At 38.7% G+C, this 14884-nt stretch overlaps 1 protein-coding gene and 1 long non-coding RNA gene across 7 annotated transcripts in view; both read left to right on the top strand.

The window, feature by feature from the left end:
- Positions 1-14884, top strand: part of ADK (adenosine kinase) — a 549097-nt gene that overhangs the window by 385 nt on the left and 533828 nt on the right. The window lies entirely within an intron of this gene.
- On the top strand, positions 781-1649 carry LOC147342891 (uncharacterized). The gene is made up of 2 exons (XR_015156794.1): positions 781-919; positions 1474-1649. It is a non-coding gene; the product is annotated as an uncharacterized LOC147342891 (long non-coding RNA).

The following is a 14884-nucleotide window of genomic DNA, read 5'->3' as shown; positions in this document are numbered from 1 at the left end:
GCTTGGCTGTGAGACCCGGGAGGACCGGACCGGACCCGATCTGAGCCGAGTCAATCGCGGCCACTTCCTCTTCCCTGGGGGATGATGAGGAGAATGCCCAGCGACTGGCCTACCCTGAGGCAAAGACAGAAATTTGGGGTATTTTTCGTAAAGGTCGCGGAAGGGCGCTTTGACCTTCCTTTTAGTACTTAGGTGGATCTGAATGCTGGTACCTTTGCAAATCCTCTACCAGGAACCAAGACCCCGCCTCCGAGGCTTTCCGGGAGTGGGGTCGGGGATGTGGGGATGGCATTTGCCAAAATGGTTAGGAAAGGTTAATTTTTCTTCTTTGCACTTTTGGCAGCAGTGGAGATAGTTCTACACCTAACATATGATTTGATGTTGCAACTTTTACTTACAATATGCACGTTTCTTGATGATTTTGAAATGCTCCTTGGAAGGCAGTGGGTTTTCTATGTAAAGCTAGATATATAAAACTGATTTAAAACTATTGGGACACTCCTGATTATACAAATTTCGTTTCTTCCAACATGATCCTTCTTCACTTTTGAAAGAACTAATCTTTCATGTTTGAAAAGATCACTTAGGAGTCCCGTGGTCTGTTCACGCTGTTTTCAATGGATGGTGACGAAATCCCTGCCAGTACCTTTAATATATTCATATTACCTTCAAAGGGCCAAAGTGTTAGTGTGCCTACCTTATATAAAGAAAATAAACTCCCCCCCCCCCCTCCCCCGCCACGACTCAGGATGTTCTGTTTTCGTTTTAAGCTTTCAAACTACAGACTAAAGCAAAGGCTTTTGAGTCAGACCTACCTGGATTTGAGTTGTTTGGAGAAGCAAACTGACTGAAACCGCCCACTCTGGCCAGGCAATGTAGTAACCGTTTGCCGTGAGTTATTTTACCATAGGAGGTCGTGGTAAGGAACACGGAATTAACAAGCCACCTTTAACCAGATGAATTTGGGAAGGGTCAAAAGGAGACACCACTTGTCCAACCATCTCCCAGAATCTTTCTCACTGACATCCATCTTGGCTAAGCAATGCCTGTTCCACCAGGGAGGAAGGACCCTGAATGAGAAAGATTGGCCAAAGACAACCCGGAAACTAATCCCATCACCATAAAACTTCAGACTTCAAGAAACACAGCAGAGCAGTTCTCCTGGGTTCTGTTAACCTACTGCTCTCCGGCAGGCGTCCCTTTCCAATAAAGTCCCTTGCTTTGTCAGCATGTGTGTCTCCTCAGATAATTCATTTCTGAGTGTTAGACAAGAGCCCACTTTTGGGCCCTGGAAGGGGTCCCCCTTCCTGCAACAAAGGCATATGCTTTCCTTGAAAAGCACCTTCTTAACAAAGTTTCCTCTACCAAATTGAAGACAGCTCCAACTTTTTCCCCTCCTATCCTACTAAAGATGCAGCCTTTAGATTTTTCTCTTATGCACCTCCATTTTCAAAGTGCTTTCCTCTTCTACAGATGAGAAAATGGAAGCCTAGATGAAACAGTAAAGGAACTGAAGTTTGAACGCAAAGAATCTGGGTGCAAGTTCATTGTTATCTGACTTCACCGTGCCTGCTTTTATACAGTCACCCAAGATATGCTTCTCTCTGACATGCAGCCTTAAAAATAATCATAAAAAATAATGTTTAATATGTATTGTTTCAGCATTTTACCTATTTTAACTCAATTCAATCCCTCAACAACTCTTCAAGGTAGACACTATATGTCCATTTTACCAAGGAGGAAACAGGTATAGAGAAGTAACTTTATCGAGGTCAACTTTATTGACTTCACATTTTGATCAAAAGCCCTAGTGAACTGTTAACTCAGCTTTTGTTTTTTCTTGTTTTGTTTTTTGGTTAGTGTGTATAATTTTTTGTTGTTGCAATACATGAGCATATGATACTTAATAATTCTTAAACGTGTATAATGTTATTTTACAGGTCATCAGTGTCTGTCTACCTAAAACTTGTAAGTCTTTACTATGTGTAGACATGAAGGTAGGATTAGACACTTGAGTACTGGAATAAATCTTTTCATTTTGTGTGAAGACCTTTTGTGATTGGCTGTTTGTACTTTCGTTATATTCATTTGTCTTTAAGGATCTCTGTGATAATGTACTGAGTGGTTAGATTGTGTGCATTATTTATGATGACTTGCTTGACATTTAAGAGGTTAGCTACCAGTTTTGGTTAACTTTTAAGAGGATGGCTTATAAAGTCTGTTGTTCAGTCACCAAGTCGTGTCTAACTCTTCATGACCCCATGGACTGCAGCACACCAGGCTTCCCTGTCCCTCACTATCTCCCAGAGTTTTTTCAAACTCATGTCCATTGAGTTGGTGATATTATCCAACTATCTTATCCTCTGTTACCCCCTTCTCCTCTTATACAGGAAGTCCCCAAAACAAAAAATTATCCAGGGAAAAGTGACAATAATGTGGAGGTTGTAAAAACTCTGCTCTAGAGAGAGCATCTGACAAGTCTAGTTTCCCTTTCTCAAAAAATATTTTTCTTGGCTTTTTAGGGTTACTGAAGTTGGAAATAAGCTAGCTTTATCATGTTTTCACACTGGGTCAAGGAACAGAAGGGAACATTAATTGAGTGCCAGGCACACTAGGTGCTTTATATATGCTATCTCATTTAATCTTCCCAGCAACCTGTGAATGAGCCTTGTGTTACAGTGGTGTATGTAGGCCTGAAAGAAGTCCAGAAGCATTTTGGGGAACTGTTCCCTTGATAAAGATGTTCCATGATGATTCCCTGTATTTAGGACCACTTTCTTTTCTCTCTTTTGGGAATGTCATCCAAGTTCATTTCTTGAGCGGTCACCTCTGAGAGGATAGAGTTTCTTCCCAGGCTTTTTGAGCACATGCCAAGTGTATTCTTTTAGTCTTTCAAGTGCCTGTTATTTTAGGCATGGTGCTGAAAACTAGGTACACGAAGTGAGAGAGCAAAGAACCGGTACCATCTTCTTGGTGGGAAAATGACACCTGCGTATTCCAAAAGGTGACAGAGAGCTAACCAGGTGGAAAATAGGGTGTCTGGCTTTAAAGAAAAGTTTGTTTGGAGGTAGAAATGGGAGAGAGCTGCCTCTGCTGGGGAACTGCATCTGTTTGGTCTGACTAAAGCTGGAAGGTATAAAGGGGTCACGGTTTTGTACTGAACACTTTCACCTGTGTGATCTTTTTATCTTATGTCCTTCAGCCCCCAGACCTAATTTGAACTGCTGAATATCTCCTTCGGAGTGTCTTGCTGACACTTGAAAGTCATACATATCAAGCTAAATTCACCTGTTGTCCTAAATCTGCACCTTTTTCCATGGTCTGTATGTATGTTAATGGCGCCACTAACTTCTCTTATTCCAAAGTTTGGAGCCTAGATACGTGGTTCATTTTCCCTCTGTATATGGTTATCAAAGTTGGTCTTCTTCAATTATGTCTGATAAATTCCTTTTCTTTTCCATCCTGCTGCCACAACTCAAGTTTAAGACTTTATTTTGCTTAGACTTTGTATTGACTTTCTCACCAGTCTCAAGTTCTACCTAAGCTTCATTAAGAATAGCTCGATTTATTCATCATAGAAAATACTTGTAAGCTCTGAAGTTGATGTTAGGAAAGGCTGAATCTGAAGAGCCATTGTAACTCTTTCTGATGTTAGTAATTATACATTGTTCTGGGTCGTGGTTTAACAATTACACATTGTTCTAGGTCATGACTTTTATATAACTTATGCATATAAATTATATATAATTTTAATCTTGATTAAAAAGGAAACAAACAGCACTTCTCCAGTCAGCAAATGCTGAACTTTTCTCAAGTTATTGTTGCCTAACCATTTGTCTTCTATGGGCTCCTTTTAGTCTTTCCTTCTGTCTTTTACTTCACTAATCTCTCTGTTTTAAAATTGTGTATTAAACCTCAGAAAAGTCTGTAAGTATTTTGGATGACAAAGCAACAATAAACACTTTTTTTTTTTTAATTTCAGAAAATTCTCTGAAATGTGATTTTTATAAATGGAGCATACTGTTCCCGGGGTGGCCTGTGGTGAGGATTAAATGTGGAAAATGTACGCATAGTAGAAAAGAGAAAGGATGATTGATCATGTGTCCGTAGTGTGTCGCTCAGTGCCTGGTCCTTGGGAGCTATTCAGTTAATGTTTGAGTGAATTATCAGCACAGCGTAGAGTGAGACTACTGAGTTTTACTTTTTTAGATCTTCTGCTTTTAACAGTGCAGCCTAAAATCGAGTTTGGCTCTTTTTAGGTGACATTGCATGTTGCTTACATTACAAATTTAATCCTTTAATATTAAAGCTTTTGACTATGAAGGAAAATGAAAAATGGAACTCTTGGAGGTACTTTGTATGAATGCCTTAATAAAGTCCTTTCCTAGGCATTATAAATTAGGGCAGAGTGAGGGTGGTGAAAAGGCAGAGTCAGAGGAAAGCCTCCATGGATGGTCCTAGGTGTCTAGAGATAAACATGAAATGTGTGGAGCCCAGGCAAAGTCGGAAAGACTTTTGGTAAAAAGGCATTGAAAACTAAGTTTCTGGTATTAGGTATAGGCCTAGACTGAATAACACTAAATAAAACATGAAGCCAGTATGCTACTTTCTACCTGGAATATGGCTTGGCTTCCCTTCCAGACAATAAAATCCTGTCTGTATGCAAAATATTCAGAGTTAAATCAAAATTGTCGAGCATTCTGGTCAGAATGGAAGCCAGCAGAGGCGTAGTTAAGAGCATGGTCTCTGGAATCAGACCTTTGGTCCTTGGTCTTTATTAGCTGGTAATCTTGGTAAGATTGTTTAATGGCCCCATTCCTCTGTTTTCTCACCTTTTAAATGGATATAATAAAAGTACTTACCATAAAAGATTGTTGAGAGGATTTCATTAAAAAATAAATATAAAGTTGGCTCATAGTATGTCTGCAGTAAATGTTAGCTACTGCTGTTGTGGTAGTGTTTATCCTGCTTTTGGCTCCCTACCCTGTTCCAAACTGCAGTTACACATTTAAGCAGAAAAAGAAAAGATCCAGGTATACTCAAGAACAAGATAAACATCTCCAGGGACTGAAATGAAAAGGAAACATGCATTTAGATTCTGGGTTCAGGAGCAAGTGGAAATAACTTTGTGCAGGGGAGCTGGAGTCAGATACCCTGAGTGAATCTTGTAGCTGGATTGGGGCTGACTGAAAAGAAGGCTGAAAGCCTCTGTTCCTGGCTGTTGCTTTAAAAAGCTGTGAATCTGAAGTGGTGACACAGAAGTGGCTGAGCTGCCAGATGGCTTAAAGTTGGGAACTGTAATTTCTCCATTATCAACTGGTACAAGAGCACCAGACTTGGAGGTCATGAATCTAGAAGAGGGGTTCAGTTCAGTTCAGTTCAGTCACGCAGTCGTGTCCGACTCTTTGCGATCCCATGAATTGCAGCACGCCAGGCCTCCCTGTCCATCACCAACTCTCAGAGTTTACTCAAACTCATGTCCATCGAGTCGGTGATGCCATCCAGCCATCTCATCCTCTGTCGTCCCCTTCTCCTCCTGCCTCCAATCCCTCCTAGAATCAGAGTCTTCTCCAATGAGTCAACTCTTTGCATGAGGTGGCCAAAGTACTGGAGTTTCAGCTTTAACATCATTCCTTCCAAAGAACACCCAGGACTGATGGATCTTCATCAGAATGAAGAAGAATGGACTGGTTGGATCTCCTTGCAGTCCAAGGGACTCTCAAGAGTCTTCTCTAACACCATAGTTCAAAAGCATCAATTCTTCGGCTCTCAGCTTTCTTCACAGTCGAACTTTCACATGCATACATGACCACTGGAAAAACCATAGCCTTGACTAGATGGACCTTTGTTGGCAAAGAAGAGGGGTAGCTTACCTCAAAACCATTGGAAAAAGGAAGGGAAAGTCTGAGCCTGCAAACAGATAAGGAAGACCATTACTTAGAAAATAAACACAACTACCAGGAGATAAACTCCCTTAAAATCTACTGGATTGTTAGAGCAATTTCAGACTGATTTTAAGTATTTTTAAAGATCCTTAAAAAGATAAAAGAAATAATAGTTATTTAAAACATGTTATAAATAAAAAATAGTAAATATGAAGTAAATGGCTATGTAAAATAAAAAATAGTTACTGAAATTAACAAAAGTTGGTTAAACTCCAGTTCAAACACATTTAAAATGAAAATTAATGAGTTGGAAGATAGTACTGAGTAATTCTCCCAGTTGTAGTACAGAGAAATCAAGAAAAATCAAGAGAATATATATATTATATGTATATATACACGTGTGTGTTACGTTCGGTCATTAAGTCGTATCTGACCCTTTGCAGTCCCATGGACTGCAGCATGCCAGCATCCCTGTCTTTCACTATCTCCTGGAGTTTGCTCAAATTTATGTCCATTGAGTTGGTGATGCTGTCTAACCATTTCATCCTCTACCACCCCCTTCTCCTTTTGCCTTCAATCTTTCCCAACATCAGGGTCTTTTCCACTGAGTCAGCTCTTTGCATCAGGTGGTCAAAATGTTGGAGCTTCAGCTTCAGCATCAGTCCTTCCAGTGAATATTCAGGGTTGATCTCCTTTTGGATTGACTGGTTTGATCTTCTTGCAGTCCAAGGGACTCTCAAGAGTTTTCTCCAGCACCACAATTCAGAAGCATCAATTTTTTGGTTTTCAGCCTTCTTTATGGTCTAACTCTCACATCTGTAAATGACTACTGGAAAAACCATAGCTTTGACTATTCTGACCTTTGTTGGCAAAGTGATGTCTCGGCTTTTTAATATGCTATATAGTTTTGTAATGGCTTTTCTTCCAAGGAGCAAAGGTCTTTTAATTTCATGGCTGCAGGCACCATCCGCAGTGATTTTGGAGCCGAAGAAAAGAAAGTCTGTCACTGTTTGCATTGTTTCCCTATGTATTTGCCAGCAAGTGATGGGACCAGATGCCATGATCTTAGTTTTTTGAATGTTTAGTTTCAAACCAGCTGTTTCACTCTCCTCTTTCACACTCATCCAGAGACTCTTTAGTTCCATTTCACTTTCTGCCATTAGAGTGGTATCATCTACATATCTGAGGCTTTTTATATTTCTCCTGGAAATCTTGATTCCAACTTGTGATTTATTCAGCCCGACATTTCATTTGATGTGCTCCACATGTAAGTTAAATAAACAGGGTGACAATATACAGCCTTGTCATACTCCTTTCCCAATTTTGAACCAGTCCATTGTTCCATGTCAGGTTCTAACTGTTGCTTCTTGACCTGCATGCAAGTTTCTCAGGAGACAGGTAAAGTGGTCTGGTATTCCCATCTCTTTAAGAATTTTCCACAGTTAGTTGAGATCCACACAGTCAAAGACTTTAGTGTAGTTGATGAAGCAGAAGATGTTTTTCTGGAATTCCCTTGTTTTCTCTATAATCCAACAAATTGGCAATTTGATCTCTGATTCGTCTACCTTTTCTAAACCCAGCTTGTACATTTGGAAGTTCTCCCTGGCAATACATACATATGTGTAAAAATTGAGGCATCAACTAATGTCTAATTAGGAGTTCCGAAAAGAGGAAAGAGTGTGAATAGTGGAGAGGCAATGTTGTTTTGCTGAAAGTTTTCTTTCAATTTAGGATTGAAGGATTCATTAATAAACCACTAGTTACACAGTAAATAATTTCAATATTTAACACAGGATTATTTGACTTAATCTCAACATATAGTCATTTCTTTATCACTAGAGCCACCTGGAAAGTCCATATAGTCATTAAAAGAAAAGAAACAGGAACAATAGAGGCAGTAGCATATGCATCACCACGTTGGCCAAATTCTACATCCAGACTTGAACAGCACTGGGAAGTCCTGAGTAACAGCAGTCTAGAGTCCTAGTGGGGAATAGGGTCCTGGGCGGTGTGTCGACCCCATAGGTGAGACTTCAATTGCAGTTTTGGAGGCTCCTGCTTATAATCACAGGCCACTTGACTTGGTGGTAGCAATTGTGCGATTACAGGCAGGAAGTCCAGGCAAGATCAGAAGTTGGTCAGAGGTCTGCTCCCTTACTTCTGAAGCCTGAACCAGACTGCCTCCATTTTAATTTCCCTAAATCATATTAGAAGAAATGATGACTGAGAATTTTCCAGAATTTAAGAAAGATCAAAGCCCTCAGGTTGAAAGGGTATTCCAGATGCGTTTAAGTGACATCATATGGTATTTGTCTTTCTCTTTCTGACTTACTTCACTTAGTATGATAATCTCTAGGCATCCATGTAGCTGAAAATGGCATTATTTCGTTCTTTTTAATGGCTGAGTAATATTACACACACCACATCTAATTTATCCATTCTTCTCTCAATGGACATTTTGGTTTCCATGCCTTCACTATTTTAAATCGTGCTGCTATGAACATAGGGGTGCATGTGTCTTTTTGAATTACAGTTTTGTCTGGATATGTGCCCAGGATTGGAATTGCTGGATCATGTGGTAACTCTATTTTTAATTTTTTGAGGAACCTCCATGCTGTTCTGCCTACTGGCTATACCAGTTTACATTCAAATAGTGGGTTATTTTTGTTTATTATTTTTTATTTTTTTGTATTTTCCAACTGTTCTAAATTGAACATATATATTAGGACTTGATTTTAAGCTGGAGGAACTTGATGTATACTGAATACATATTTTGGTCAAGTGCTGAGTGGCTGAGTATCATCATTATAGAATGGACCTCTGGGATACTAAGTAAATCTGAAACTTTGTAAAATAAGCGTTAAGATTTTCGTATAGGTTATAGTCTTTTCATCTTTATTTCTGAAATCCCCAAAGCTCTGAAAACTAGAAATTAAAAAAAAAAGGTTTGAGATAGAATTAATTTGCCAGCAAAACTTGAACGGGTGTGAGGCTCCCTACAGTATTTATTTGTTGACACAAATGTGTGTGTTTTGCTGTAGATATATCTGCTTGTTAATGGCATGCTGCATGAAACCTTCCCGGGCAGTTTACAAAATATAGTACATAGAGTGTGTTACCTTCCTAAAATTCACAAACTTGTGAATCTCATAAAATTCTGGCCCTAAAACATACCTTGCCCCAAGGATTCAATAAAAGGATTGAGGGCCTTTTGAAAAATTTAAATACTCAATTTTTTGTTGTTGTTCAGTCGCAAAACTGTGTCTGATTTTGCGACCTCATAGACTGCAGAACACCAGGCTTCCTTGTCCTTCACTATTTCCTGGAGTCTGCTCACTCAGGTCCATTAAGTCAGTGATACCATCCAACCATCTCATCAAACTCTGTTTTAAAAATTCAGTTTTTTAAAGTTTACTATGCAGAGTACATCATGAGAAACGCTGGGCTGGAAGAAGCACAAGCTGGAATCAAGATTGCCGGGAGAAATATCAATAACCTTAGATATGCAGATGACAACACCCTTACAGCAGAAAGTGAAGAGGAACTAAAAAGCCTCTTGATGAAAGTGAAAGAGGAGAGTGAAAAGGTTGGCTTAAAGCTCAACATTCAGAAAATGAAGATCATGGCATCTGGTCCCATCGCTTCATGGGAAATAGATGGGGAAACAGTGGAAACAGTGTCAGACTTTATTTTTTAGGGTTCCAAAATCACTGCAGATGGTGACTGCAGCCATGATTTTAAAAGACGCTTACTCCTTGGAAGGAAAGTTATGACCAACCTAGATAGCATATTGAAAAGCAGAGACATTACTTTTCCAACAAAGGTCCGTCTAGTCAAGGCTATGGTTTTTCCAGTGGTCATGTATGGATGTGAGAGTTGGACTGTGAAGAAAGCTGAGCACCGAAGAATTGATGCTTTTGAACTGTGGTGTTGGAGAAGACTCTTGAGAGTCCCTTGGACTGCAAGGAGATCCAACCAGTCCATTCTGAAGGAGATCAGCCCTGGGATTTCTTTGGAAGGACTGATGCTAAAGCTGAAACTCCAGTACTTTGGCCACCTCGTGCAAAGAGTTGACTCATTGGAAAAGACTCTGATGCTGGGAGGGATTGGGGGCAGGAGGAAAAGGGGATGACAGAGGATGAGATTGCTAGATGGCATCACCGACTCGATGGACGTGAGTCTGAGTGAACTCTGGGAGTTGGTGATGGACAGGGAGGCCTGGCGTGCTGCGATTCATGGGGTCGCAAAGAGTCGGACACGACTGAGCGACTGAACTGAACTGAACTGATTGTGAGGAAACAACAGTTTCTCATCAGAATCACTTGCTAAAATATTCCTGCAGTCCCCATTCTACATGTTGATAATTCTAAGTCAATGCTTGTTTCAAAGGTCTTATTTGGCTAGTTTTTCCATAGTACTTGTGCTGGTTATGTCATTGAGTTCTTAGGTTTTTTTTCCGTTTCTGATAGTAACTGACTAAGGTAAAGACTTCAGGTTTTTGAATTTCAAGATTTAGAAGGCGTATTTCACTGGAAGTGGTCTCATGAACTCAAGTTTCACATACTACTTGAAGATGATACCTTTTGAATATTTTCCAAAGCAGATTTAAAGTTGTTGCCCTCTCTTCTATGTTTTACTTCTGGTGTTTTTGTTTGTACTTGTGCCCTCACATGATTTCTTTAAAAATGTTTCCATTTAGAAAACAATAATTAGTTTTCAACATAAGAACATCTAAATTTCCACTTGGAATTTGGCTTTCATCGCATGCATGCCGATTTCAGCACCTTCTGTAGAATAAGAAATTGTGTACAGCAATTATGTAAGAAACCCAGTTTGCTTACTTATTAACAGGCTCTCACAATTTTGTCAGCAAGCCGCACTTAGTCATTAGTAAACCCAGCTATTTTTCTGTGTTAGCTGCAAATACAAGATTATAGGTCTGGAAGTAGCCTATGTGATCACTGATCACTCACAAAATTAGCGATTATTGGAAATGATATTGAAGTAGTTACTTGGCTTTTTTGCCGTCTAGAGGCTCAGGCTGGACTTTGGTGTATCCATAGTAGAACCATTTCTAATTCTCTAAGAGACTCAGTTGACTCAAAGAATGGGAAGTCTAGCCAAATATGACTCATTCTAGGAATGCATCCTTAGCTTCTATTATCCTCTGGTATTGAATTTATTTCTCACACAGGCCATCTTAAATGTAGTAAGAAAGACAGCATTTTTCATCCCTAAGCCCACAATCTCATGAGCCCAAAGGCAAGACTTTCCACATCTGTTTAACGGTTTTGAGAATATTCTGATTGGCCCTGCCTGGGTTACATACCCACCATTGAACCAATTAGCGTCTCAGAGGTGGGGATTTTGGCCAGCCTTGGAGGTACTCTTACTCTTTTTCCTGTGTGCGTGTGTTTATATATGTTGGGGAGTGTATGGATGTTGAGGAAGACACTATAATCAACAGCTCTACCAGGAACTTGAAGGGTGCAGGAGGTGGTGTCATTCTCTCAGCAAGAGAAAAATTCATTATGGCACTTAAAGAAAATATTTACAAAAATGAACAAACAATCCTCTCCTGTCTCCTGCTGCCACTGGAAACCTCATTCCTCAAGGTCCAGACAAAGTCTATCTCCCTTATAAAATTTTCCTAATCGCCAGGCCTGGGAACGGCTCTGTCTGCTGCTTGGTGCTTTATGCTTCGTATCATTGCAGTGCGCAGTGTGTGCGTGTTTCATCTTGTCTACTGCTACTTGAAGTCAGGAAACTAGTTGAACAACTCTCAATGCTTTATAACTAATTACTTCATTGCAACATAGGCCCTAAATTTTTGTTCAATGAATTAATTAACTCTTTAAAGAGGTTTGAAGCTTTGTAGTATTCAGTGGTGCAAAATGGAATCATATATTGACTGTAAATTGTTATCTGTTCAGAAGAGTTGACAGAACTCTTAATGAAAATGTTTCATGGTTCTTGGACCTTTGTTTTTTATTGTCATGGGGAGTGAGCTTGTGTGTGAAATAAATCCAGTGCTGGAGGACAGAGGCCAAGAGATGCACTCTAGACTGCATTTCTGTTCTTTCTGATGACTATAATAAGCTTTGACTGTAATAATCATCTCATGCATTTGTCCATAGGGAAAATTACCTCAAAAGAAATATATTTCTCCTGTATTAATGGCTTCCCAGGTGGCACAGTTGGTAAAGAATCTGCCTGCCAGTGCAGAAGATGCAAGGGACTCGGGTTCGATCCCTGGGTCCAGAAGATCCTCTGGAGGAGGAAATGGCAATCCATTCCAGTATTTTTGCTTGGAAAATTCCATGGACAGAGGAGCCTGGTAGGCTACAGTCCATAGGATTGCAAAGAGTTGGATACAACTAAGCACACACAATCAACCAACCAACAACACTATATTAATAGAAACGTATTATTAAGGCCATGTTGTCAGTGTTTTCTTTCTTAAAATAAATATAGTACCACTGCTTATTTGGTGGAGAAATGAATTTTCTGAAAGAGTGAATTTACAAAGAACTCAGTGACCTATCAGAATGGTCAGTCTTTTCCCTATGGGTTTGCAAGTCCACATTTAGTGAGATTATTTGCATTGTAATGAACTCCAAAAGCACTGAAGGTTAGCAGTATTGGTTCTTGATTTCATAACATACTGTGTAACAATGTACTATGTAACCAGTAAGTGATATCGCAAAATGGTCTTTTTAAGAAACTTGTCTCTATTGACTCATCCAAGAGGGGTCACTTGAAAACTATTGAAATAGAGCAAAATAATCAAATTCAGATGTCTTAGGGTTCTCAAATTCCTTTAAGCTTGATGTAGCAAAGAAAATAGTTTTACCCTTTGAGCCCTTGAGCTAAAGTTTGGAAACCCATGTTAAGTTTCTGAGTTAAGTAAGTTAAACAATTTGTTTATCTTTTTAAACAAACAGTTCAAATGTGTTGTCTTTGAAGTTAACCGCATTAGAGATTTGAACATTTTCTTATTTTGTAGTCATGGCTGAGGAAGTCTTGGGTTCCTCCTAAAATAGAGTTTTTCAGAAATTGTTTTTCTTATGCAGAGCTTACTAGACCTTCGACTTCACTTCTATGTGAAGCCTGAATAAGCTACATTCCTGAGAAGACTTGTTAGTATCCTGTGACTATCATGTCAGATTCAAAGCTCTTTAAATGCTCTCTTGTTGAACAAGATGTTGCTTCTTTTTACTCATAAAACAGGTTAAAGCAGGCTTTCTTAGGCTTTCCCTTTTAGGAGCTATTTTGGTATTTCCAAAGAAGGCCAGGGAATGCTGGTGTGAGTAGGAGTAGGAACAGGGGTGGGAAGAGATGTCTAGGTGTGCAAACCCTAAGGTAGGGTAGGATCTCATAGAGTTGAAGTTTCCTGCAAATCTCAGTATTAGATGTGGTTTTGAAATGATAATTTACAATTTCACGTGAATTTTTTGAAAACTCTGAACATGTTTTAGACCCTTTAGATTGTCAGTGCCTGGGGAGGTACTTAAAATCAGTCTCATATTTACCTTGTGTTTAGAGAATTGAAGCCCAGTAGGTTAAATATGAGTCATGTAACATAGCTATTAAGTATCTGAAATGAAATTTGATGCCAAATCTTATAATTTCTCATTGTCCTACTTTCTAGAACAGGAAATGAAGCATCAGTTTTTTTTTTAAAGATAAAAATAACATATGAATACGTCAATAACTTTCACTTAGATCCTCACAAGGCCACCAGGTAACTACCTTCTGCTGAGGAAATAGACCCAGGGAGGTTAAGCGTCCCTAAGTAGTAAGCTCTCATTTCACACTCAGGACATGTGATTCACATTTCTTGGTGTGTGTATTACACTCTGAAGACAGAAATTGAGAACTTGTCAGAATAAATTCTGTATGTGAGAGATAAGCACACTATTTAAGGAAATTCTGTTTTCTGTTTAGTAACCTTGTTTAGATTTTTGTCTTTCAAGTTCTGTTATTCACATATGTAAGTGTCCAGCCCTCCTCACCCCCTAAAATAAACTTGTGGGATATACTTAATTGTAAGCTTTGCAGTGGATTAACTCATTGAACTTCAGTTTTGAGCAGGTTGTGTTTTCCATTAAAAGCCTTTTTTGCTTGGCATAAGCCAATTTTGCTTATGTTTTGAGAGTTAAAATGTTCCAACTAAGAGAACAATTTCTGATAAGTTTTTATTTACCTTGGAAATTTTGTACTTTTCTCTGATATTGACGATTTGAATGTTATGACTTAGCATTATTAATTATTATAATAATATGGAATAACCATTACTGTCCACAGAATTTAATATGCTCAAGATTATACAATAAATGGCAGAGATAGGGTTCAAACCTGAATCTGTCTTAACGTTTAGTAATTAGCTCAAATATTCAGGTATTATATAAACAATACAGCAGGAATCAATAGTGATTTATGGGATTAAAAAAAATAAGCAAGCCCTTTGCTTCAAAAATACTCCTAAATTATATGTGAAACTATTACTAGTAATCTAAAAATCTATGAATTAATCTTAATATTATTAATAATTTAAAATTTTCTAAAAATATTCTACCAAATCTGAGATGGCAGTGGTGAGAATTCTTTTTCATTAGAAAAGGCCTGCAGCCACAATTAGTCTTCGACCTCAAACAGAAAAAAAGCAACATTTTTAAAGAAATGGTAAAATGTTCAGTTAGCCTACTTTTAAGGATATGACTATAACATTTCATTAAATTCGACTGATACTTAACAGCTCAATTTTATAATGCTTGATAACCGTAGGAAGAAGGAAGTAGGAGTAAGAAAATGCAGATCTGTGAAAAGAAGAGGGGAAGTAAAAGGAAGTGATTTAAAAAAAGGACTCAGTCCCTCTTAGCTATTTCTGATTTCTGCATCACTTCCAACATCAGACATCTCTGCTTTTCAGCTTTTCACTCAGCTCTGAAGAGTGTATGTGAGTTTATGAGAAACTTCTTGTTATGAACTATAGTACC

The sequence above is a fragment of the Bos grunniens genome, chromosome 28 (genome assembly GCF_055505025.1).
Source record: "Bos grunniens cultivar Pamir isolate PY7600 chromosome 28, Bosgru_T2T1.0, whole genome shotgun sequence".
NCBI lineage: Eukaryota > Metazoa > Chordata > Mammalia > Artiodactyla > Bovidae > Bos > Bos grunniens.
This window is presented reverse-complemented; position numbering and strand designations above follow the sequence as displayed.